The sequence below is a fragment of the Carettochelys insculpta genome, chromosome 4, assembly GCF_033958435.1.
Source record: "Carettochelys insculpta isolate YL-2023 chromosome 4, ASM3395843v1, whole genome shotgun sequence".
Classification (NCBI taxonomy): domain Eukaryota; kingdom Metazoa; phylum Chordata; order Testudines; family Carettochelyidae; genus Carettochelys; species Carettochelys insculpta.
The window spans coordinates 43,024,629-43,047,872 of record NC_134140.1 but is presented as its reverse complement, the minus strand read 5'-3'; the positions used below and the strand labels follow the sequence as shown (position 1 = coordinate 43,047,872).

General features: G+C 44.1%; 1 protein-coding gene across 3 annotated transcripts in view; it reads right to left on the bottom strand.

The window, feature by feature from the left end:
• Window positions 1-23,244, bottom strand: part of KLHL5 (kelch like family member 5) — a 218,534-nt gene that overhangs the window by 86,209 nt on the left and 109,081 nt on the right. For 2 of the 3 annotated variants that reach the window (XM_074992607.1, XM_074992609.1), the window contains exon 2: window positions 20,441-20,522. The exons of the other annotated variant lie outside the window; for it this stretch is intronic. The gene's annotated coding sequence lies outside the window, so the exon portion shown is untranslated. The remainder of the gene's footprint in view (window positions 1-20,440; window positions 20,523-23,244) is intronic. 3 annotated transcript variants of the gene reach the window in all.

The following is a 23,244-nucleotide window of genomic DNA, read 5'->3' as shown; positions in this document are numbered from 1 at the left end:
GTGCTGCCACAACTGGTGAGTCTACCTTTATCGCAGCCTCCCAGCATGTATCTTCCTTATCAATACTGAGGATGCCCTGCTCCTCAACAGCCTCTGCCCAAGCCAACAATTGCACGTCTTCCTTAAATGAGCTCTCTCAACTCATTAGTCTCCTCTTGCATCTTCTGTTTCTATTAGTCTCTCCAGTTTAACCTTCAGATTCAGTTCCTCCCACATCAAGTCTTAATTAGGGAAGGAATCGGTCTCTTAAATCTTTTTTATTTCAAACCAGTAGGTTAAAGCACTTTACTGATCTAGGAGATTATGATGCTGCAGACTTCTTCACAATCTTTGTAGAGGGATCTGCTGCATGCTCTTCCCTTCTGTGCTTTCTGTGTCTAAAGGAACTCTTACGTATGGCCTGCAGGAATCCCCTCCTCACCAGACACCATTTACCCATGCTGATTACATCTTCAATTTGAAGTCTCTGGCCCTTCCACACTAAAAGCATTTGGGCTGTCTCCTTTACCACCTAGTGCCATTCTTCATCATTTCTCTGTTCCTGACCTTACCATCCTCAAGAACCATGGGCCGTGTCTACACTAGCCAAAAACTTCGAAATTGCCATGCAAATGGCCATTTCGAAGTTTACTAATGAAGAGCTGAAATACATATTCAGCACCTCATTAGCATGTGGGCGGCCGCAGCACTTCGAAATCGGCACGGCTCGCCGCTGCGCTGCTCATCCAGATGGGGCTCCTTTTCGAAAGGAGCCCGGCAACTTCAAAATCCCCTTATTCCTATGAGCAGATGGGAATAAGGGAACTTTGAAGTAGCCGGGGTCCTTTCAAAAAGGAGCCCCATCTGGACGAGCTGCATCAATTTCGAAGTGCCGCGGCTGACTGCATGCTAATGAGGTGATAAATATGTATTTCAGCACTTTATTAGTAAACTTTGAAATGGCCATTTGCATGGCCATTTCGAAGTTTTTAGCTAGTGTAGACATAGCTATGCTGTCATACATGGCATTCAAACTGCCCATGTCCTGGTTTTCCACACTGGAAACTGGTGTCCAGGGTAGACCACTCCTGCTCTGGAACTCACTGAGATCAGTACAGTCAGAACCAAAAACTATAAAGATACAGTGGGTTATGCCAAGCAGGTGACATCTGAAGAGCATGAGGAATTTAGGTGCATGACCTATGAAAGTGAATTGGGAGGAAATTCTTTCAGTATGCTTCCTGTAACAATCAGGTGAAAATGGTGCTGATCTTAGAGAATGATTTCTGCTGAAAGTGGCAGAGGAAGACTGAAAAATAATATTCCACTGGAGGAGATGAGTTCTTCAGCCTCCTGGCCAATGTAACAGATCTGAAAGCAACTGAGGGAGCACCCTGGGCCTGGTAGTAGGCCAGGGGTCCAGAAAGGCCACTGCGCCAGTGGTGGCCATTATGGCTGCCAGAGCATGTGAGTGTCTCTCTTTTGTTTTATGGATTCTCACCTACTAGAATAGTTAGACTCTGCCTCTAACACTGGAAGACCCAGAAGACCGGACCTGGGCAGCACTGACAAGCTCTTAGCTGCCCTGGAGAGGACACTGGGGAATGGTGCCAGTGACTGGTACTCTCTGTACCTTGACCTGAACTGGTATTAGTCAACTGTGCCAGGAGATGGTCCCTTGAACCTGATTCTGGGAAACAGCTCCACTCCTCTGATATGGAGGAAGATCAGCTAAGATTCCTCAATGCCAGAAGGTCTAGTGAGCTCTCTATGGATGCTATACAATGGTGTGCTAGTGTCAGTATTAAAGAGTGGGGCTGAGATGTCGGAGATTGGGAATGATGCCAGTCTGATGAGGTTGAGCACTGTAGTAGTGTGGGCTTGCCTCTGGACAGAACCTGTCTGTCCAGTGCCAGAGGCTTATCTTCTGCAGTTGGGACCAGAGGAACAGTTAATGCTATAACGTCTCTGGCTACCTTGAACATGTCCAGAGTTAGCTGGAGAGACATTAGGTGAGGGACTCAAAAGGACCTGAGCCCCCTGAGTCAATGGTACCAGCTCTAGCTGCTGAGCAGCCAAGTCCCTTCTCTGTGCCCTTGAGCTTCCAGACTGCTTAGCAGCTCCAGGGTGAGTGCAAACCCTCTCTGCCCTTTTGTGCCACTTGAGCAGCACTGGGGATATAGACAGGTGCTGGGGAGCTGCCTGATGGTACAATGACAGAGATTTTATGTGCTGGGCTCTTTGACAGAATCTTCCTCGGTGCTGCTTTCCATTTTGAGACTGGGACATTCTGCACCAATGAGCTTGGGCCTGGGCATTCAGATGCCACGGGTCAAAACACAGCTTGCGTCAGGAGCTGCTTCAAATAAAAGTCTCCCTCCTTTGCGTGAGGCTTGAAAGTCTTGCAGATCTTACAGCACTTCAGACTGATGGGCCTCTCTCCAAGCACCTCTGACATGAATCCTGGGCTCACTAATCAGCAGAGACTTGCGAAAAGTACTACAAGCCTTAAATCCCTGGGCTTCCGACATGCCCCACAGCCTCAGCCAGGTGGTGGAGCAGAATGATCCCAACCACTAATGACTAACAATTAACTAATAACTATGAAATACTACAACAACTTATCTCATTGAGATGACTAAGGGAACACTTGTGAGGAAGCAAATACTGTTCCAAAGCTGCCATGGAGAGTAAGTGGGAACAGAAAGGGGAGTCGGGTCAACAGGGTACAGCGCTTGCTTAGCATGCCAGAGGTAGTGAGATTGGTACCCACGTTCTCCAATGAAAATGGTAATATAATGAGTGCCACAAAGGACTACCCCAAATTTCAGTCACTTGTCAGGTTCAGGAACCTTAAGCCTCACGCACGCAGCGAGGCAGGTGAACTGTGGCGGGACAGTACCCTATTGGCTGGGGGCTGCCCAGCTTGAGGCGGGCGGTGACTGTCCAGTGAGATGCGAGGATCTCTCCCACCGTTGAAGGCAACCCCTGGCGCTCATTCTCTACGCCAATCAAGCAAGAGTTTATACCGGTATCTGTTGCCTCCCGTGTTGATGCAATGCTGTTCAGCAATGCCAGAGTACCTCTCTGGGCGCGAGCCTGGGCACTTATTATGGAGACTCTGGGCTGCCCAGACAGCGTCCCCCTCTCGACTTTATTAATATAGTCCAAAGGAGAGGATAACCTCCACATCTGGTAGCAGCTCAGCTGCAGGATTTGCCGGGATAGTGCCAGAAGTTGACACCGAACCGCCTTCGGAATCCACTCCGGATTTTCTGTCAGGGTTTACTCCCTTAGCCTTGCTCCTTCCCAGAATAACCCACAAGACAGTGGGGTGTGGAGAATGTGGTTAAGGATCCCACTACTTCATACGTCCCTGTCACCACAAGTCACCATAGCTCCCTGTGGAGCAATGACCTCATATCCCCGGGCCCCTCCTCTTCCTTCCCCCAGCTACCATCACCATAGGACCCTCCCCAAACCACTACCCCCATCTGCTCCCATGTCCGCCCTCCTCACTGCACTGGCCCCTCTCCCCCCAGCTGCTCTCAGTGCCCCCAGGTCCACCTTCCCCCATCGCTCTTCAGGCTCTTCTCTTCAGAGACTCCTTTTCCTGAGAGTGCTGCCTTGCAGGGCACAGGTGGAAAACCATACCTGAAAAGGACAACAAACACGAGCCTCCTCCCTCAGCAAACTCCCAGAGGCAAACTCCCTTCCCTGTTAGCTGCTGCCCCTGTTCACTGCTCACAGTGCTCGCTGAAAGCGAATTTGGGCACCAGGCAAACCAATAAGAAAATCAACAAGAAATGAGAAACATCAACAATTTAAGCTTGCTTGCTGGAATATGCAGACCATGCTGACCGGCTTGACTGAAGATCTTCAGGCCATTAGTGACACCCGAAAGACCGCTGTCATCAACAAGGAACTGAAGAGGCTCCAAATTGATATCGCTGCAATGCAAGAGACGCGACTCGCAGATTCGGGCTCTCTAAAGGAAAAGGACTACACCTTTTTCTGGCAGGGGAAAGCCCAAGAAGAACCCAGAGAGCATGGTGTTGGCTTTGCTGTCAGAAATACCCTTCTACAAATGGCGGAATTAGTCATGGGCGGATCAGAAAGACTTCTGCGGATCACGCTTCAAACTTGCGCTGGTCCCGTCCACCTGATCAGCGCTTATGCTCCAACCTTGTACACCACACCAGAAGTAAAAGACAAGTTCTATGACGTGCTTAGTGCTGCTGTAGCACAAATACCTGCTCGTAAACAACTGTACATCTTGGGTGACTTCAATGCAAGAGTTGGAGCTGACTGGGCCTCATGGCCTTCCTGCTTAGGACACTTCAGTGGGGGAAAAATGAATGACAATGGACAGCGTCTCCTTGAACTGTGCACGTACCACAATCTGTGCATCACAAACACATTCTTCCAAACAAAGCCACAGCACAGAGTGTCATGGAGACACCCACGCTTGAAGCATTGGCATCAACTAGACGTGGTCATCACTAGGCGTAATACCCTCAAACGTCCTTCTGACACACAGCTATCATAGTGCTGACTGTGATACAGATCACTCGCTAGTTTGCGCCAAGCTCAAGCTGAGACCCAAGAAGCTGTACCGCTCTAAACCTGCTGGACGGCCCCGCATTGACGCCAGAAAGACGGCAAACTCTGAGAAAGCTGAAAAGTTCAGAGAGACCCTCCAGGAAAATCTGCGCAGCGGCCCTGGGGGCGCCGATGCGACATCCAAATGGCAACATCTGAGGGATACAGTTTACAACATGGCCTTGTCGGTGTTTGGAAGAAGAGCTAGAAACACGAACGACTGGTTCGAAGCTAACTCCAATGAGATGATTCCAGTCATTGAAAAGAAGCGCGCTGCACTCCTGGAGTACAAACGCTCACCGAGCCAGAGCACCCAGCAAGCACTTAGAGCGGCCAGAAGAACAGTACAGCAGACAGCCAGGCACTGTGCCAACAACCACTGGCTCCAGCTATGCAGCAGCATCCAGACCTGTGCTGACTTTGGTAATCTCAGAGGAATGTACGAGGGTATGAAGAAGGCATTAGGACCCACCCAGAACAAGATGGCACCTCTGAAATCCAAATCTGGTGAAGTCATCGCTGACAAAGCCAAACAGATGGAGCGCTGGGTTGAGCACTACTCCGAGCTGTACTCACGCGAGAACATTGTGGTTGACGCAACCCTCGATACTGTCGAGCTCCTACCAGTAATGGATGAACTGGATCAGGAACCGACTGTGGATGAACTGAAGAGAGCCATCAACAGCATTGCAGCAGGAAAGGCCCCTGGCCAGGATGGTATACCACCAGAGGTAATCAAGTGCGCCGCGGACATACTCCTGAAACCCCTACATGAGCTACTGTGCCTGTGCTGGAAAGAGGGTGAGGTTCCACAGGATATGCACAACGCTAACTTTGTAACGTTGTATAAGAACAAAGGAGATAGAAGCGACTGCAACTACCGTGGAATCTCCCTCCTAAACGTCACTGGTAAACTGTTCGCTCGCGTCATCCTTGGCAGACTCCAGAAGATTGCTGAGAGGGTGTACCCCGAATCTCAGTGCGGATTCCACGCAGAGAGGTCTACCGTTGACATGGTCTTCTGTCTAAGGCAGCTGCAGGAGAAGTGCAGGGAGCAGAGGAAGCCACTCTACATAGCCTTCATCGACCTGACCAAGGCCTTTGACTTGGTCAGCAGGAATGGTCTGTTCAAACTGCTCCACAAGATAGGCTGTCCTCCACGGTTACTCAAGATGATCCAGTCGTTCCATGAAGACATGAGAGGAACCATCCAATATGATGGCGCATTATCGGATGCTTTCAGAATCAGGAGCGGCATCAAACAAGGATGCGTGCTTGCTCCGACATTGTTTGGGATCTTCTTCGCACTCCTCCTGAAGCATGCCTTTGGATCTTCAACAGAGGGCATCTTGCTGCACACAAGATCTGATGGGAAACTGTTCAACCTTGCAAGGCTGAAAGCTAAGTCTAAGGTGCGGGAAGTCCTCATCAGAGACATGCTGTTCGCAGACAATGCTGCTCTAGTGTCTCACACAGAAGACCAGCTTCAGAAACTGCTGGATCAGTTCTCCAAAGCGTGCAAGGACTTTGGGCTTACCATCAGCCTAAAGAAGACAAACGTACTCGGTCAGGATGTTGCTGAATCCCCATCAATCGGCATTGACAACTATACGTTAGAGATCGTCCACGAGTTCATTTACCTTGGGTCCACCATCACTGACACCCTGTTGTTGGACACTGAGCTAAACAGGAGGATCAGAAAAGCGGCCACAACTCTGTCCAGACTCAGCAAGAGAGTGTGGAATAACAACAAGCTGTACACTCACACCAAAATGCAAGTCTACAGAGCTTGCATCCTCAGCACCCTCCTTTATGGCAGCGAGACTTGGACCCTGTATGCCCACCAGGAAAATAGGCTGAACGTCTTCCACTTGCGCTGCCTCAGGCGCATCCTTGGAATATCATGGAAGGACAGAGTGACCAACACCACCGTCCTCAAGCAAGCTGGAATCCCAACCATGCACACCCTCCTCAGGCAGCGTCGGCTCCTCTGGCTTGGCCACATCCACAGGATGAATGATGGAAGGATTCCAAAAGACATCCTGTATGGTGAGCTAGCCTCTGGCAAAAGACCTCCCGGACGCCCCCAGTTGCGCTACAAAGATGTCTGCAAGAGAGACCTCAGAGAGGTAGACATCGAGCTGGACAACTGGGAAGAACTAGCAGATGACCGCAGCAGACGGAGGCAGGGGTTACACAAGGGCCTTCAGAAGGGCGAGATGAGGATCAGACAGCTAGCAGAGGAGAAGCAAGCGCACAGAAAGCACATTCCGGACTTGCCAGACACCCACCACATCTGCAAGAGATGCAGCAAGGACTGTCACTCTCGTGTGGGTCTTCACAGTCACAGTAGACGCTGCAAATGAAGTCCTCAATTGAAACTACAAAAGGCGCGATCCATAGTCTATGCAGACTGAAGGATGCCTACTATAACTGAAGGACTACCACAAAAGGCCCCACAGCTGATCCAACGGAGGCTGCCCAGGGAAAAAAATTTGACTTCCATGCACATGGCACACAAAAAGCTGATTGGAAATCAATGTGAACAAGCACTCAAAGAACTAAACATTTTACCCTGCACACCAATTCCACCTCAGACTAAATACTATACAAAAAGAAAACCTAATATAATTATAAGGAAGATGGAGAATTCTCTCACTTTATGGCCATGAAACAAAGTAATAATCATAGCCAAACAGAGGTTCTAATTCCAATGCCACCTCAGATTATTTATTCTGGCATTTATTTATTTATTTTATTTATTTTTGTAGATTCTGTCCACCTTCAAGGACACAAAATATATCAAACAACATTCAGGAAACTGATTGATTCTACATTTTTCACACTGCACACATTTCAACAATCTAGCCTCCTCTTTCCCAACAGACCTGACAAACTTTGTTCTCATGTCCTCTAATTAAAGAGAAATATTGGCAATTCATGCTGTATCTTTTGACAAATTATCCTTGCAGAGTGTTCAGATAAAAGTGATTTCCCAACAAAGAAAGAGGACATTATATGGATGTTGTCCTACTGAAAGTGTACTTAAGAAATTCCCTCTATTTTTCAGCAACTGTACCAGCAGGAATTCATAAGTAACAAAAAACAAGCCAAAAATTCCTTAGTTTCAACTCTTACATGCCTTATTCATTTGGGAAATACCTGAACTAGTAATGCTCCAATTTCAATTTCTAAAATCTAGTTTAGTCCCATTTTAATAGCTTTCTCAAGCAACATCCTCTCAATATCAGCAGCTTACTCATTTTGTCATTATCTAGTGAGAAATATATTTCCCTTAATGGCTATAGTTCCTTTTCCTGAAGAATTGGCACCAAATAATTTGATATTCTGACAAGTTCCTTCAAAGTACACAGCAATGCCACTGGTGCTCTGTTCCATAGGACTCCCAGAAACATTTTCCCATTACACATCCAGAGTGACAACTGAAGAATGGTGGCAAATATGAATTTCCAGAGAGGAACTAAGAGCAAAACTCTGAACCACAAGTACAATAATTCTTACATTGCTGGAGAAGCAAGGACTGTCTACCAAGACAACATACACACAAGCAAGACCTAGAGGCTGACCATCTTAGCCTACAAAAGAAAGCGAAGGCTAAATTAGGATGAAACTATAGATTTTCTCTATCATGATGATATATCTGATGGTGCAATTCAAGCTTAACTAGTATCTTAGCTTCCTTAAATTTAAGTTTTTATGCTTTATTTTAAAATGGTTTGCAGCTATTTTCTAATTTATCTTCACTTTATCATTTATCATCTTATATCATATACATGTATATCATAGGGTCGCTCTTTAAAATGCTTCACCTAATTGTTATAAAAAGTATATATTATATTGAGAATATTTATGAAGTGAAGAATTAGTTGGAATTTTTACTGAAATACATTTACTGTGTTTTGAACTATAGTTGTTCTCAAACCCAAATTCACTCAACTACTCATGCAAAAATGTAGTGGAAATTTAAATTAGTTAGTTGAAAGAAATAAAGCACTGGATTAACTAAATGTAAATTGTGGATTTATGAGAGGATGGGAAGATCAGATAATTACTAAAGCTTCACTATACTGCTTGGCAATCTTAATGGATTTTTTTTCCCCCAGAGGACTACTTCAAGGCTTAAATTCCATGCTTATTAGTGAAAAGCTTGCAGAGCCTTATCAGGTAAGAAGAATGATTTAATACACAGAACACTTCTAATGATTTATTATTGTAATTACCACCAGATCGCATCAGTTTGTTACCACACTGGCATTCAACACCTATCATTTTTTTGACGTTTTTAGACAATTTAAGTGAGTCAAAGTTGATTTAGATCAACTTAGATGCAAATAATACAGAAGGCTCAATTCAACAGGAATCTATAATACTAAGGAGCTTTGTTATACAGAAGTTAACATAAAATGACTCATGATAACATAAAATAGCAATGCAAACTGTGCCCATGGACAACTGAATGCTTTTCTGGGAGTTCCCTCATCTTTTCCTATACTACCGCAGGTACAGACTCTTGCTTTGTCACTCACCTTGCTGATACCTTTGTGCTCTGTACAATTTAGATTTTAAGCTTCTGTGGAACTGGATTATGTTTTATTGTATCTAGGACAGGGGTGTCCAACCTTTTTTCATCAGAGGCCACACAGCAATTTCTTACATGTTTCAGGGGCTGAACATAAAACAGCCCAAACCACGCCCACCTCCCAATCTCACCGCCAAGCTTAAACCCCTTGCAGCCCCAAACTCCCCCCCACCCTTAGACCCTCCCCACAGCCCCAAGTGGCCCCCAGGCTTAATACACACACACATACCACAGCCCTAAGCAGCACCCAGACTTAAACCCCAACCCCACAGCCCAGCCACAAATAATTCTACCTATTGCATCAGATACCTATTTAATCCTTTGCTGTGCTGAAAATGAGTTATTATTAATAAATGTATATAATGCCATGAATGTATTATACAGACTACAAAAAAGGCCGAGTTCTCCTTGGACAGAGTGAGCAGGCACTGGCCAGCTCTCTCTCCCCAGAGCTGGGCACCCGGCGCTCCCCCACATGCATAGAGAGAGATGTTCGAGCTCCCCCAGCCCCTTGCCGGCTCTCATGCCTTCTCCTAGTCTTTCGTGGGTCTGTGCAGTGCAGCAAAGCCAGCATGAGGGAGAACTGCCACCCGGTGCTGCCTGGGCACATGCCGCAGGACCAGAGAGACTGTGGCTGGCAGGTTGGGGTTGTGGTTCCTACCAGATGCTGCAAGCTGTGGGAGCATCTCTGACCAGCCTAGGTAGCTCCCTGGGTAGCGAGGGGCTCTGTTTGGGGTGGTTTCCACCCCACAGGGGCATGCATCAGCAGTGATCGGCCCTGAGCCAGAACAGGGGCCAGGCCCCAGGCACTCCCCCTTCTTGGAGAAAGATGGCTTCTGTATGGGGGAGTGGGACTGGCCGCAGCTTTCTGAGCCCAGAGGAGGGCTTGCCATAGGCAGCTGCATGCAGCATTTGTGGTCCCTCCTCGGTGTGTGGCCGTGGGGAGGTGCCGATGACCTGCAGCCCACACACTGGGGGTGAGCTCCCAGTGAGACCTGCAGTCCGCTGCCCCCAGCTGGCTCTACACACGCCACCTCACTGGGGCAGGAAGCTGAAGGAGGAGTCAGTGGCAGCAGCGTCTCAAGCTGCAAATGGCTCCTCAAAAAGCCACATGTGGTGCAGAGATGCAGGTTGTTAACCCCATGCCCCACATCCAGTTTTTAAAATGGCACCACTGACGACACTGGGGGCCAGATGAAAAGGCTTCGCAGGCCACATTCTCACCTATGGGCTCTGTGTTGGACACCGCTGATCTAGGAAGTTATTTACTACTATAGGTGTGCATAATACAAGCCAGATACTATGAATAAGTATGCTCCCAAATTAATTTATAGCTAATACTTAATTTCAGGCTTGGTTAGGAAACAACCTAATATTCAATAGGGGAGGCGGGGGTGAAAAGAGCAAAAGAGAGACAGAGGCTATGTCTTCACTACGAGATAAATTTGAATGTATTAATATTGATTTTGTAACGCTAGATTTTATAAATTTGAATTTAACTATCCTCACCTCCCCACGTGCTCCTCACAAAGTCGATTTACTGCTGCCACATGCAGTTGACAAACAACAGCTATTGCAGCAGTGCATTCTGGGAACCTATCCCATAGTTCCCTCACCCCATAGCATTCTGGGTATGTTTGTTGGTCTTTGACATCTTCCCACATTGCACTGTCCTCATTCCCCTCCCATGTTAAGCATACATCCATTTTTCCAGTCGGAGGGAAGAGTAGGGCATCAACAAAGATGGTAAAGTTAACAGAAATCTTTTTCTTCTGTAAGTGAATTATCAAGAATTTCATATAAATCAGCAACAAGTGTGTCTTCTCAACTGGCCATCCACTGATTGTCCCCACTCCCGTGATTGCATCGATCCCTGAAAATTTACGAAGGGATAATGAAAAGCTTGAAGAGAGAGTTGATAGGAACTCTCTTTTTTTCAAAAATTGTACTGAGAGGAGGGTTTTTGGCTTCCCTAATCATTATACAGCTTCTGTGCATAGTCTTTATTCTCAACTGGCCCTCCACCTGCTCTTCCTTGAGTGAAAGGGTGCAAAGTTAGAAGAGACTAGAAAAGGCCAGGGAAAAAAAGTATTTTTGGCTTCCCCCTTCACTATGTAGAATTTGCCAATGTGGGAGAATGGCAGCATGCCCCCATATATCTTGGAAGTGGAATGTTGTGACTGTAGGGGACTGAATTCTATGACCTATCGAGGTCCCTTCCAGTTCTATGGCACAGGTAAATCTCCATATAAAATTACTATGTTGTCTTTCCAAAACAGTGAATTCTCACACACTGAACTCATAACAGAAACAGGAATCTCAACTGGCCCTCCACCCACTGTTCCCTGTGTTTTTGGGGGGGCTAAACCATGAAGAAAGAGAACAGGAAGAGTTAGGAAAAAGATTTTATAATTGAAATATGAAAGAGTTTGCAAAAAGCAGCAGGTGTCTGCAACAGGCAGAAAGCCCTCGAAAATATTTTTAGCTGGGGAGGGGGGTGTCTGTGGCTGCAGAGCCAGTTGAAATGTTCCCCCACCCCTGAAAATCTTAACCGCCGGGGGAGACTTCCCCTCACACCCCCACCCCATGGCAGCAAGCCCCCTGGGTCTTTGTTGGTGCGTGTGGCATGGGGGTGTTTCGGGGGGGCAGTTGAAGTAGTCCCCCTGTGCGGTAGCAAGCCCCCAAATATCTTAGCCACCAGGGAAGACTTCCTTCAAGCAGCACCAAGCCCCCGAATATCTTAGCTGCTGGGGGAGACTTTCCCCCAGCAGCAAAAAGGCCCTGTAAATATTTTTGGTGTTGGGGAGGTGGTCAGTTGAAGTAGTCCCCCCTGTGAGGCAGAAAGGCCCTGAAAATCTTAGCAGCTGAAGGAGACTTGCTCCTGGCAGCAGCAAACCCTCAAATGTACATTTAGGGCAAGAGGACAGTTGAAGTAGTGCCCCCTGTAACAGCAAGCCCCCAAAATTCTTTCCTGCCCTTGGAGCCCTAACTGTGCTCAAGCCAGGACATGGTGCTGCCTGGTAGCATGGTCAGCACAGAACAGTAGGCACATGTGGCTGAATGTGGGAAAGACTCAGACTGTGTAGCACCTGCCGGGGGAGGGGTTGGGGGCAAAAATGTAAACCACTGAGAAGAAGTTTCTCAGCCTCTTATATAAGCATGACCCCCACAACAGCCCAGCTGGCATGTGGTGCAGCAGCTGGCACCAGGCAGCATAGAGAAAAATACTAGGAGCAAACTTTGTGCTGGCATTATTTGTAATGGTTAGATGCACTCACAGCGCTAATAGCAAAGACAGACAAACACTTCTCAGGCTCTCATACAAACATGAGCCCACGGCCAGAAGCTTGCTGCTCCCACTTTGAAATTCATGGCCTCCCTGTAATTTAATTCCTGCACACCTGGAGAAGAGTGGCCAGAGCAGAGCACTGAGGAGCATTGTGGGTTACATACAGGGCACCTCTGGAGGTTAAATTCAATTTTAAGATGCAGCACTTCCTCACTGGCCTTTATTCAACCTTTTAAATTTGAACTTGATGCTACACCCGGCAGCTTCTGACAATATTATGATACTGATATTAATGTCCCTAAATCAAGACAATGGTATTTACAGTGAAGACAGTCATGTGGTAATATCGAGCTAATTGCCTTAAATTCAAAATTTATCTCATAGTGTAGGCATAACGAGCAAGAGAGACTGCTTATGCTACACAATCTGTATGCTACTGGCAAACATAAGAATGGTGTGAAGGTTTTTATAATGTGGGCTATTGTCCACTGCCAATAAGAACAACAACAGTTTGAACTAGACTGATTAATGCATATACATTTCAATCTTCAAAATACCAAGAAATTGGGAAATAAGTTATCTTTTGATTACTTGCTACTGCAAGAACTCATGCATAATGCTTCTCATCTACTTTCTGAATATTGTATAATTGATAATCCCATACATCTATAACCTCTCCTCCTGCAAAAAGAGAATCAAAATGCCAGGAAGCATTGAAAATTTAATGGCAACACTATTAAGTTTCATTGTATTAGAAATTTTAAAGTATTTCTTAATTCAATATTGTTCATATTTGAAATGTTACACCTGTGTATATCTAACATCAAGGTTTTTTTATAGCAGTGTTGCCATTCTTCGTGTACCAAATGGGACAAACTCCTGAAACTTCATATTGAATCACATCAGGTCTGCTGTAATTGTATTGTGCTTTAATACTGTGGAGAGGCTGGAGTGGAAGGGAGGGGAGGAGAGATCGGGATGAAAGACCCATTCGAGAAATGATAAAGATTGAAGGACAATCTCAAAAAGCTTTCATTGTAAGTAGCTCTATCTTACTTGGTGTTTTTAAGATTAGTTTTAATTAAACAGTGGCATGGTTAGCAGTCCAGAGACAGCACATTTTTAGTACTTTAACAGGGGTGGAGGCGGGAGCAGTAGGGAAGGGGAGGAAGTCCTCCCTCTCCTTCATTGCTCTCTCCCTGACTCCTCTAGATGGACTCTCTTCCTTCCATCTATACTTGTGGAAGAGCCCATGATCAAAAGTGAAACAGTTAATGCATAAAGTGGGGAAAAAAAAAAAAACACACCTCATTGCATTTCAATATTTAGCAAGATTCCTAAGCAGAGAATTATTTGCACATGTGCATGTGACTGTCAATACTAGAACATGAGCGTGAAGGGCGGTGCATAACCACAGGAGGACTATATTAGGGTCTTCTCTGTGTGTGGGCTATGTAGATCAGACAGAACAAAGAGAATCAAATTTTGACCAACGAGTTTTGGCAGTGAAATCGATAAAATATGCATTTGTAAGTCTATTAATCTAGGTTTTCTTATGGAAGATCCAGCAGCAGTTAGAGATCAGAATGATTATTCCTTTCATCTTTATGATTGTTAGTATTTTTGACACAAACAAAATCCATTTACTGGAGGAAAAAAAATGGTTCCCTCCAGTTTAATGCTTGCTTTGCTTAGGAAGAGTTGCTAAGTAGGCCACCGTTTTTTTTTAATTAATTAACAATCAGTAGTACAACTAATTTAAAAAAATCTTTTGTAGTGCAGTAAATTATTTACAAAAATATGGAAGAAAATGGAAGCATGTGAAATGCTCCTTTCACAACCAAAAAAGGTGTGAAAATCTGAACTTAGAATTTTGAAGTTTGAGGTTTGGTAAACCTCTATCTGGATGCCTTTTCCCCGGGAGCTTACTACCTCCCCATCTGACTGCAATCTACTAGTGGCTACTTAAGCTGATTCACAGTCACTCTTAGTTTAGTCAATGCTGTTTTTTCTGGTACTTCTGTGATGAGCAGATGATTTTTCAGGTGATGTTTTCATGACTTGACAGGTGAAGTTCTCTAACATATATCCTGTTTGACAGGAGCAGTGAACCTCAAAGACTTCTTGAGGAGAAAATATCCACATGGAATAAGAAGAGTACAATACTCCAAGCTGTAGTAACTATACATAAAGATTTAAATAGAGATAAGATATTCCACATTCTATACAATATTTCCAAGTTGGGCTGTTTGTAAATTATTTTTTCGCTGATTGTGCAAAAACAATTTTTCATGTATTCTACCAAATACTTTGGATCTGCCATTGAATGAAAGTAACCTCTGCAGTGTTACCCACACTGGTACTTACCACAACAGACTTACAGACAACAGAAATGCCATGGTGAGCAACCCTTCACCTTGGCATCTGCCAGAGGGCTCGGAGACCCTGTTTAGTGGCAGGGGCCACAAAGAAGCCTGTTTATAAACATAACCAAGCCCAAATGGGATCATACACAATTTGAAAAGGCAAACTCCCTAGATTTGATTTATTTGTACTTAATTCAGTGGTGATCAGTTCAATCTCCTTGGCTATGTGAGTAAAAAATATCGGCCTTTTAACGACTTATTTACACTTAAAACACTACAATGGAACTGCTATACCATACTCAGCCCTTCCATAGAGCTCACTGTAGACATTTCCTCCACCAAATAGGAGGGATTTTCGTTAGGTAATCCACCTCCCAGAGAGGCAGTATGTAGACTGACAGAAGAATTTTTCCTAGCACTGACTTGGGTCAGCTTACCACCACCTTTCGGGAGTCTGGACGTTTCATGCCCCGACTGACATAGTTAAACTGACCTACTTTTTTTAGTGTAGACCAGACCTTGCTGTCCAGTAGAAGTTGAAAACAAAAATACAGCATTTAAAGGTATTGTACTGCTCACTAAATAATACCAACATGAGTAAGAGCTGCAGATATCAGGAGGACACTGCTTGAGAAAAATACTGGGAGAGGACAGCTTAGTGTTCAGGAGAGCTGGAAGTTTCCAGGAAGCCAGAATTAAAGTCACAATTGCAAATTATCCCTATGAAAAAGAAAAATAGTAGGAGGACAATTTGGCTATGTAGTGAGGTGGAGCAGTCTCCCTCCAGACTTGAGAGCAACCCTCTCTCTGGTGGGTGGACCCAAATCCAGTCGTCCCCCTCACTGAAAGTAGCAGAATGAGAAAGACAGTATAAAAGCAGGGCCCTGCAACTCAGTTGAGCAGGAATCATATAACGAAACTGACCTCACTAGTCTACTGACAAGCACCAACAGATGAGCCTATGCTTCCACAGCTATATGTCCACAGCATATCCTGGGGAGACAGAGGATCCTTGGACTACAGAACTTTCTCTACAAACCGTGGTAGGAAGCAGCCCAGGAGACCAGATTTTAGTCTGGTTTTGTTGCCAGAACAAGGATCAGCATGCTGTGAGTGAAATCCCAGCTGACCCAGTGGCAGAACGCTCCACTACAGTTAGGGCCATGGCCCAGGAAATGGTGAAATTGGGTGGGTCCAGGTCCTCTTAGCCCCACCCCACCACTCGGGGGGTGGCCACTGCATCCCTAAGCCAGAACTGTGCTTGGTTTGTGGCCCTGCCCCATTCCCATGTTGGTTGCCTTACCTGGGAAACAGAGACTAAAGCCTGAGCCCTGGCTCCGTCCTGCCCAAAGAGTCGTGCACAGACTGCATGTATGTTGGCTGCCTTAGCCCAGAAGATAAGGTGAAAACCTACTCCCTGCTCTTCCCCACTCAAAGGGCCAGAACCTTAGGTTTGCCAACATGTCCAATTTAAAATACTGGCCAGACAGCACTTTTCCAGTGTGGTTGCACCACCCGTGGTGGGAGGGAGCTTTCCCAGCACTCTAGGTCCATGGTATCCAACACACTAGCCACATGAAGCTATTTGGCAAGTTGAGTGTGGCTAGCTAGCTTGAACAATAAATATATTTTCAGACTAATGTGGCTACTTAGCTATGTAATGGGGTGAAGTGGTCTATAGCCACTATAGTGGCTAGTGCTTCAGAACTGGTTGAACGCCACAACTCTAAGTAAACCACCTCCAATGGGGAGAGTAGCTAAAAATGCTGAGAGGCTGGTACCCAAATACTGAGAGCCTGTTTGCATTAGCACTTTACCAAGCTCTAACTTGCTGTATTTGCGGGAGGTGGGGTTTCACACACCTGAGGGAGCAAGTTACAGCACAGTAAAGTGGCAGTATAGACACAGAATGTAATTAGTGCCAGCCCTAGCCAGAAGGCTACGGGCTAAAATACTGCTCACTCCTGCCTGAGAGGGCTAGAGAAAACTTTTGCTGCTAGCAAGCCTCTGAACTATAGCTTCTCCAGGACCCTGCCAGTCAGACACAGGCCAAAGTCCCGTTGCCTGAGATTGTGAGGTGGACCAGACGTCCTGCCCACTCAGGAGAGGAGAACTGCTACAGGCTCTGTCGCAATCTAAGAAGACTAGGGTTGGAGGAGACCTTAGTCATACATTCCAACCTCCTGCTCAAAGCAGAACCAACCCCAACTAAATCATTAAAACCTCTAAGAATGGAGATTCCACTGCCTCCCTAAATAACCCATGCCAGTGGTTCATCACTCTCCTAGGGCTTGTCTACTTCTGCCCCCAACTTCAAAGGGGGCATGGTAATCAGGGTGACAGGAGATTACTAATATAGTGCTGCATATTCATCAGGCTAATTCTCCTCCATGGCAATTTCCAAGCTTCAAACTTCAGAGTGCCGGCATGCGTGTAGCCGTGAGCACTTCAAAGTATTCACCTTTGAAGTTGGGGTCAAGTATAGACCCAGCCCTAGTGAAGTCATTTTTTATCTCATGTCCAACCTAGACTCTTTCACTTCAACTTGAGAGCATTATTTCTTATTCTTTCATCTGCCACCACTGAATTGCCTGGCTCAACCCTCTTTAGAAAATAGTTGAAAACTGCTATATATCCCCCCCACTCTTTCTTCCTTTCTGCAGTCTAAATAAGACCAGTTCCCTCAGCCTCTCCTCATACGTCATGTGCTCCAACCCCTAATCATTCTCATTGCCATCTGCTGGACTGCCTCCAATTTGTTCACATCCTTTCTGTAGTGGGGTTCTCAAAACTGGGCACAGTACTGTAGATGTGTCCTCACCAACACAGAATAGAGGGGAATAACCAGTTCCCCTCAGTCTGTTGGCTATGCTCCTACTAATGCAGCCCTAGATGCCATTAGCCTTCTTAGCAACAAGGGCATACTGCTGACTCATATTCAGTTTGTCATCTACTGTAATCCCTACATCCTGTTCAGAAGAACAGTTGCTTAGCCAGTCAGTCCCCAACATGTAGCAGTGTATGAGATTCTTACACCCTTGATTCAGGACCCTGCACTTTTGCTCGCTGAACCTCATCAGATTTCTTTTGGCTCAATTCCCCAATTTGTCTAAGTCACTCTGGATCCTATTCCTACCTGCCAGCATATCTCCCCCACCCCTTCCCTGCCAGTGTAGTGTCATTCACAAACTTGCTGAGGGAGCAATCCATCCCCTCATCTAGATGATTAATGAACATGTTGAACAAAACTGGCCACAGGATCAGCCCATGGGGCACTCCACTTATAGTAGCTGCCAACTAGACACCAAGCTGTTGTACCAATTGAGCCTGACAATCTAGCCAGCTTTCTATCCACCATTCATTCATGCCATACTTCTTTAAATTTGCTGGGAAGAATACTGTAAGAGATGGTGTCAAAAGTCTTGCTAAAGTCAAGGTATATCATGTCCACCGTTCTCCAGAAAGTCAGTTATCTCATCACAGAAAGTAATTAGGCTGGACAAGCATGATTTGCCCTTGATGAATCCATGTTGACTGTTCCTGCACTTTCCGCTCTCATATGTATTTCAAAATGGATTCCTTGAGGACTCGACCCATGATTTTTCCCGGGACTGATGTGAGGCTGATTACTCTGTTGTTCCCCAGATCCTCCTCTTTCCCTTTTTTAAAAGCAGTCACTACATTTCCTTTTTTCCAGTCATCTGGCACCTTCAAAACTCTGCATTTTCAAAGATAATGGCTCTGTGATCACATCAGCCAACTCTCTCAGCAATACTCCAATGCAATAGATCCAGCCGCAAAGACTTGTTTCAAGTCTTACTTCTGAGGACCCAAGGAGGCATATCTATACGTTCGTAATGCTCTCTCCTTGAACAGTAGTTTTTTAGATAGTCGGTACTGGTATGTCTGCACTGCAACTGGGAGTGAGCTTCCCAGCCTTGGTAGACAGGCTCTCTCTAAAAACAGCAGTGTGAACTTTGTCGCTTGGGCTGCAGCTCAGGCGAGTTCAGAGCCCGAGCTGCAGCTTACACTACAGTATATTTTTACCATGCTAGCTCAAGTCTGTTGTCAGAGGCTGGGAGGCTTGCTTCCTATGATAGTGCAGATATATTGGGGGCGGGGGGTGTAGGGGAGGGGCTCAGACAGTACAAGAAAAGAGGAAAAGAAGAATGAACACAGAAACCACTGTTTCTATGACCATTCCTCTGAGGAAGGGGGACTGACGACTGTAATCTGAAATAAAAAGATGTGTGAATACCCATGCCCCAACAGTTTTACTACTTTGAATGATCTTTGAATGATTCTGTGGCATAGCACTCAAAATAGTTCTGTGGCATAGCACTCACAGAAATGTTGAAACAGCTTGAGTGTAATATGCTCCACCACCAGTGTTCCGCCTAAGTTTTTCAATCTGTGTGTGGCATAAATTTTGTTATGTGCACCGAGGCATGTGTGGATGTGCACCCCCCAGTAGAAACACATGGTGCTGGCTGTGAGCACTCTACTACTCAGCTGGGCGGCACCTAAATCTCTCCTGGTTGGCCACCCAAGCACTCAGTTTACAGGGAACGCTATCCACCTCCAACATCCAGCCCAGAAAAAAGTTTAAATAATATTCCTAGAATTAGATAGTAATTGAGACAGTGGAATAACTTACATTTACAGTTTAAAATGTGCATTTCTATTGATAGCATGACAGAAGTTAAAAAAAACAAATCAGGATCAAACCTGCTTCTGGACTATTGGAATATGAATGAGTTCTAGACAATATAGGACATAAAGAACTATTGGGGGGAAAATATCAGTAATCATCAAAGATCCAATAATGAAAATGGATCTATTATTCAAGAAAGTAGCAGCTGATCAAGTTCTATTTTTAATACATGCAAGAATATTTAACTGGAGATAACCCTTCAGTTTTTATCACAGCTCACTTTACAGTGTCTTCAGAGAGGCTAGATTCCTGTATATATTCATGTTTTCAGCATTCTTTTATCACTTTGCTTTGCGCAGATGTCAAAGCTATGCCTGCTGAAAATTACTTTAGCTTTCATCCAAAACAAAAAAAGAAGAGAGACTGTTAAGCTAAAACCTGTCAGGAACACTGAAGTAATGAGATTCAACTGAACTGTTGGTTGCTTTTCAACCTATCCATTCTTCTCAATGCAACAATGCATTTACTGATTCAATATTAAAATATTTTGTTCTTTTCCCTTCCCCGATTAAAGAGATTCTCATTTAATGCTTGTGTACAAATTAGAACTGTTTCTTCTGTATTCTAAAAAGAATAAAAGCCCTTTATAGCAGTAACAGACATTCCTAAAACCATGCTTTGAAGGAGAGAGCAAAGGAGATAAACCCACACAATACTATCTATGTTCCGAACAATAATAAGGCTCTGAAATCCATAAAAGTAAATTCAGTTCAAATTTGTTCAAGTGTTCCTCTCCTATTGAGTAGATCTGACAACAATGTATGAAGTAAAAGAAGAAGGGATGGAATTTCAGCCTGACTTTGAAACTGCTATGCTTTTGTGGGCTAAAATCAACTCCATATCATTATTTGAGCATAGCTTGCTGTTATAATAAAAAGATGTACAATTACCTATACTGTTTCTTTAGATGAATATAAAGTCCTGTAGTTCCATTTGTTCTCCTCCTTCAAATGTTCCAGGTAGATGGGAAACCTGAAGGAACAAAGCAAACATTAAAATAATAAAAAAGTAAAAGGTTGAAAAAACTGGACATTAGACTGTAACCACAAGTAGAACATAAAATTAACAGGTACTGCAGACAAGTCTTCAAATACAGCTATATAACAAATTTAGTTCAACATGAAACGTGCTTAGTTTTCATCCCAACAGTTGGTGTTGAAAAAGTATTTCAGAAGAGCCAACATCAGGATTTTCACATTTACACTTTCAAAGTAATCTTTCACTAAAGAGCAAGTTAAAGGTCACCAGGATCACCAATGTCCTCTCCTGTTGTCTTTTAGAATGCACTGGTTTGTATGTTAATAGTGATGCTGTTCAGAGCAACAAATAAAAGACTTAGGCAACTGCTATCACTGGTCACCTATGGTATGCCTTCTTTTGCTACCTCAGAATGTGATACATGGATTTAAGTAGAGTTACACTAGAATAATGTTATTAAGTCACGTACTTGGGTTCTTGCCACAAAATGACTTACAGGCATGATGCTTCAGTTCTGGGGTAGCCAACTGTCAGACTTATTGGAAGATTCTAATCTGTTTTATTTAGGTGGCTCTGCAGGACCCAAAAGCAAATTTGTGAGCCTGGTTTTTGCCCTTTCCCTAATCACACATGAATATAAATAACATAGTAATATTAAAATCTCGGCATGCCTTTAAATCACCGGGAGAAAACAAACAGTGACAAATTTTACTGATGGCACACAGAGCAAAAAGTAGTAATAAATTACAAATGAGGAGAGTAACAGAACCTGAATCCAATTAGGGTCAACATGCATAATACGTGTCTCTTGAGGAGTCAACAAGACACACAAAAGGGGATCAGAAAAAAAGCTCAGAAGCGCCTTGACATCTGCTAGCCTACTCTACCAGGAAAGAGCAGCCAGATAATTTCTCAGATGTACTAAAGGTACAGAGAAGACCCTTTTGAATCTCCGTGCACATCATACATTTTACTGTATTTAAATATGATTTAACAGCCCCCTAGGATTTAAAACCATAACAAACTGACATGGGAGTGAATATGGCTTTCCCTGCATATGCTCAAAGTCATAGCCGCTAAAATATAAGATCTTCCCCCGCTAGTCTAAGCCCAAACATCTATACACAAATCTGATAGCCCTGCAAAGCAAGGATAAACCTTTTGTCTGCAGCAATATCGTAAGGTCTGAGGCCTTTGTTTGCAACCCTATTAGGACAATAGCATCCATGAGTCATGAAGCAGACAGTCACATCCTCACATTCCATCCAAATTACATTAAAGAATGTAATACCAAGCAGTTAAAAAGGTGATCCTGTCCTAAAAGTACTCACTATCACCAGATATCATTTGATAGAAATGTCTGGCAAGAAATCACTTAGACAGTCGTGGTTGTGAAATCCTCATTTCTTTACTGTTTTGACCTCATTATTGTCTGTCTGTAGGTGCTCTGTTTCTGTCTGGCTATGTCTACACTAGGCCCCCCCCCTTTCAAAAGGGGGATGCTAATGCTATAACCAAATAGGAATAAAGGGATTTGAAAGTGTGCAGGGTCCTTTCAAAAAGGACCCCCATGTAGATGACTTTTGAAGTGCCGCAGCTGCCATTATGCTAATGAGGTGCTGCATATTCATTGCAGTACCTCATTAGCATCTCCTGAAGTGTCTCATTAGCATTCCCCTTTTGAAAGGGAGGGTGTTAGTGTAGACATGGCCTCTGTTACATAATTAATTTTGCTCTATGTAAATCAGTTAAGGTGATGAGATAGGACTGGTTAGAGAATTTTGTTACAATATGTTAGGATTAGAGAAATTTTAAATAAAGTAATGGATTAAGGTACAGCTAAGCAGGACTCAAGAAATGATATTCTTGAGTGTGATTATTTTAAAATTCTATTTGAAATTTTTTTGCTCACAATTGTAATGAGTAACATCCAATATTAATTAAGTAAAATAAACTAGCAAAATAAATTTGTTATGAAGTTTGTTTTCTTTGTCCATCTGATAGCCCTTTACATGAATTCAAATCTAGTTTCTCCCAGTACAATGAGTTATAAACTAGTTTTGCCAAGACTCAACTAAGTAAAGCTACTGTGTTTGAATAGTTCTATTTTCCTTATTTGCAATTATGGGTGAGTCTACACTTGCATTCCTCTTTTGAAAGAGGTACACAAATGAGGTAAATTGAAAATGAAACTGAAGTATAAATTTGCACATTTGACACCTCATTTGCATATTCTAATTTCAAAAGAGCTTCTTTCGAAAGAAGAAAGCCAGTGTAGACACTGCTCTTTCGAAAGTAAACCTCATCTTTGAAAGAATCCTTCTTCCCATTAAATAAAGGGAAGAAGGGTTCTTTCGAAGATGGGTTTACTTTCGAAAGAGCAGTGTCTACACTGGCTTTCTTCTTTCAAAAGAAGCTCTTTCGAAATTAGAATGTGCAAATGAGGTGTCAATATGCAAATTTATACATCATTTGCATTTTTGATTTACCTCATTTGCATGCCTCTTTCAAAAGAGGAATGCAAGTGTAGACGCAGCCTATCTGTTACTTTTAAACCTGGCAGTGCAACTCTTATTCATGTGTGTCTAACTGTTTAAACATTTTTTGTTTATGACAGCTGAGGATTAATATTAAAGAAAATTAATCTGACCCTAATAAAATTATACATTTGTTTCTACATCATTTTTTACATTGTGTTGGGATGAAGAAATAAATA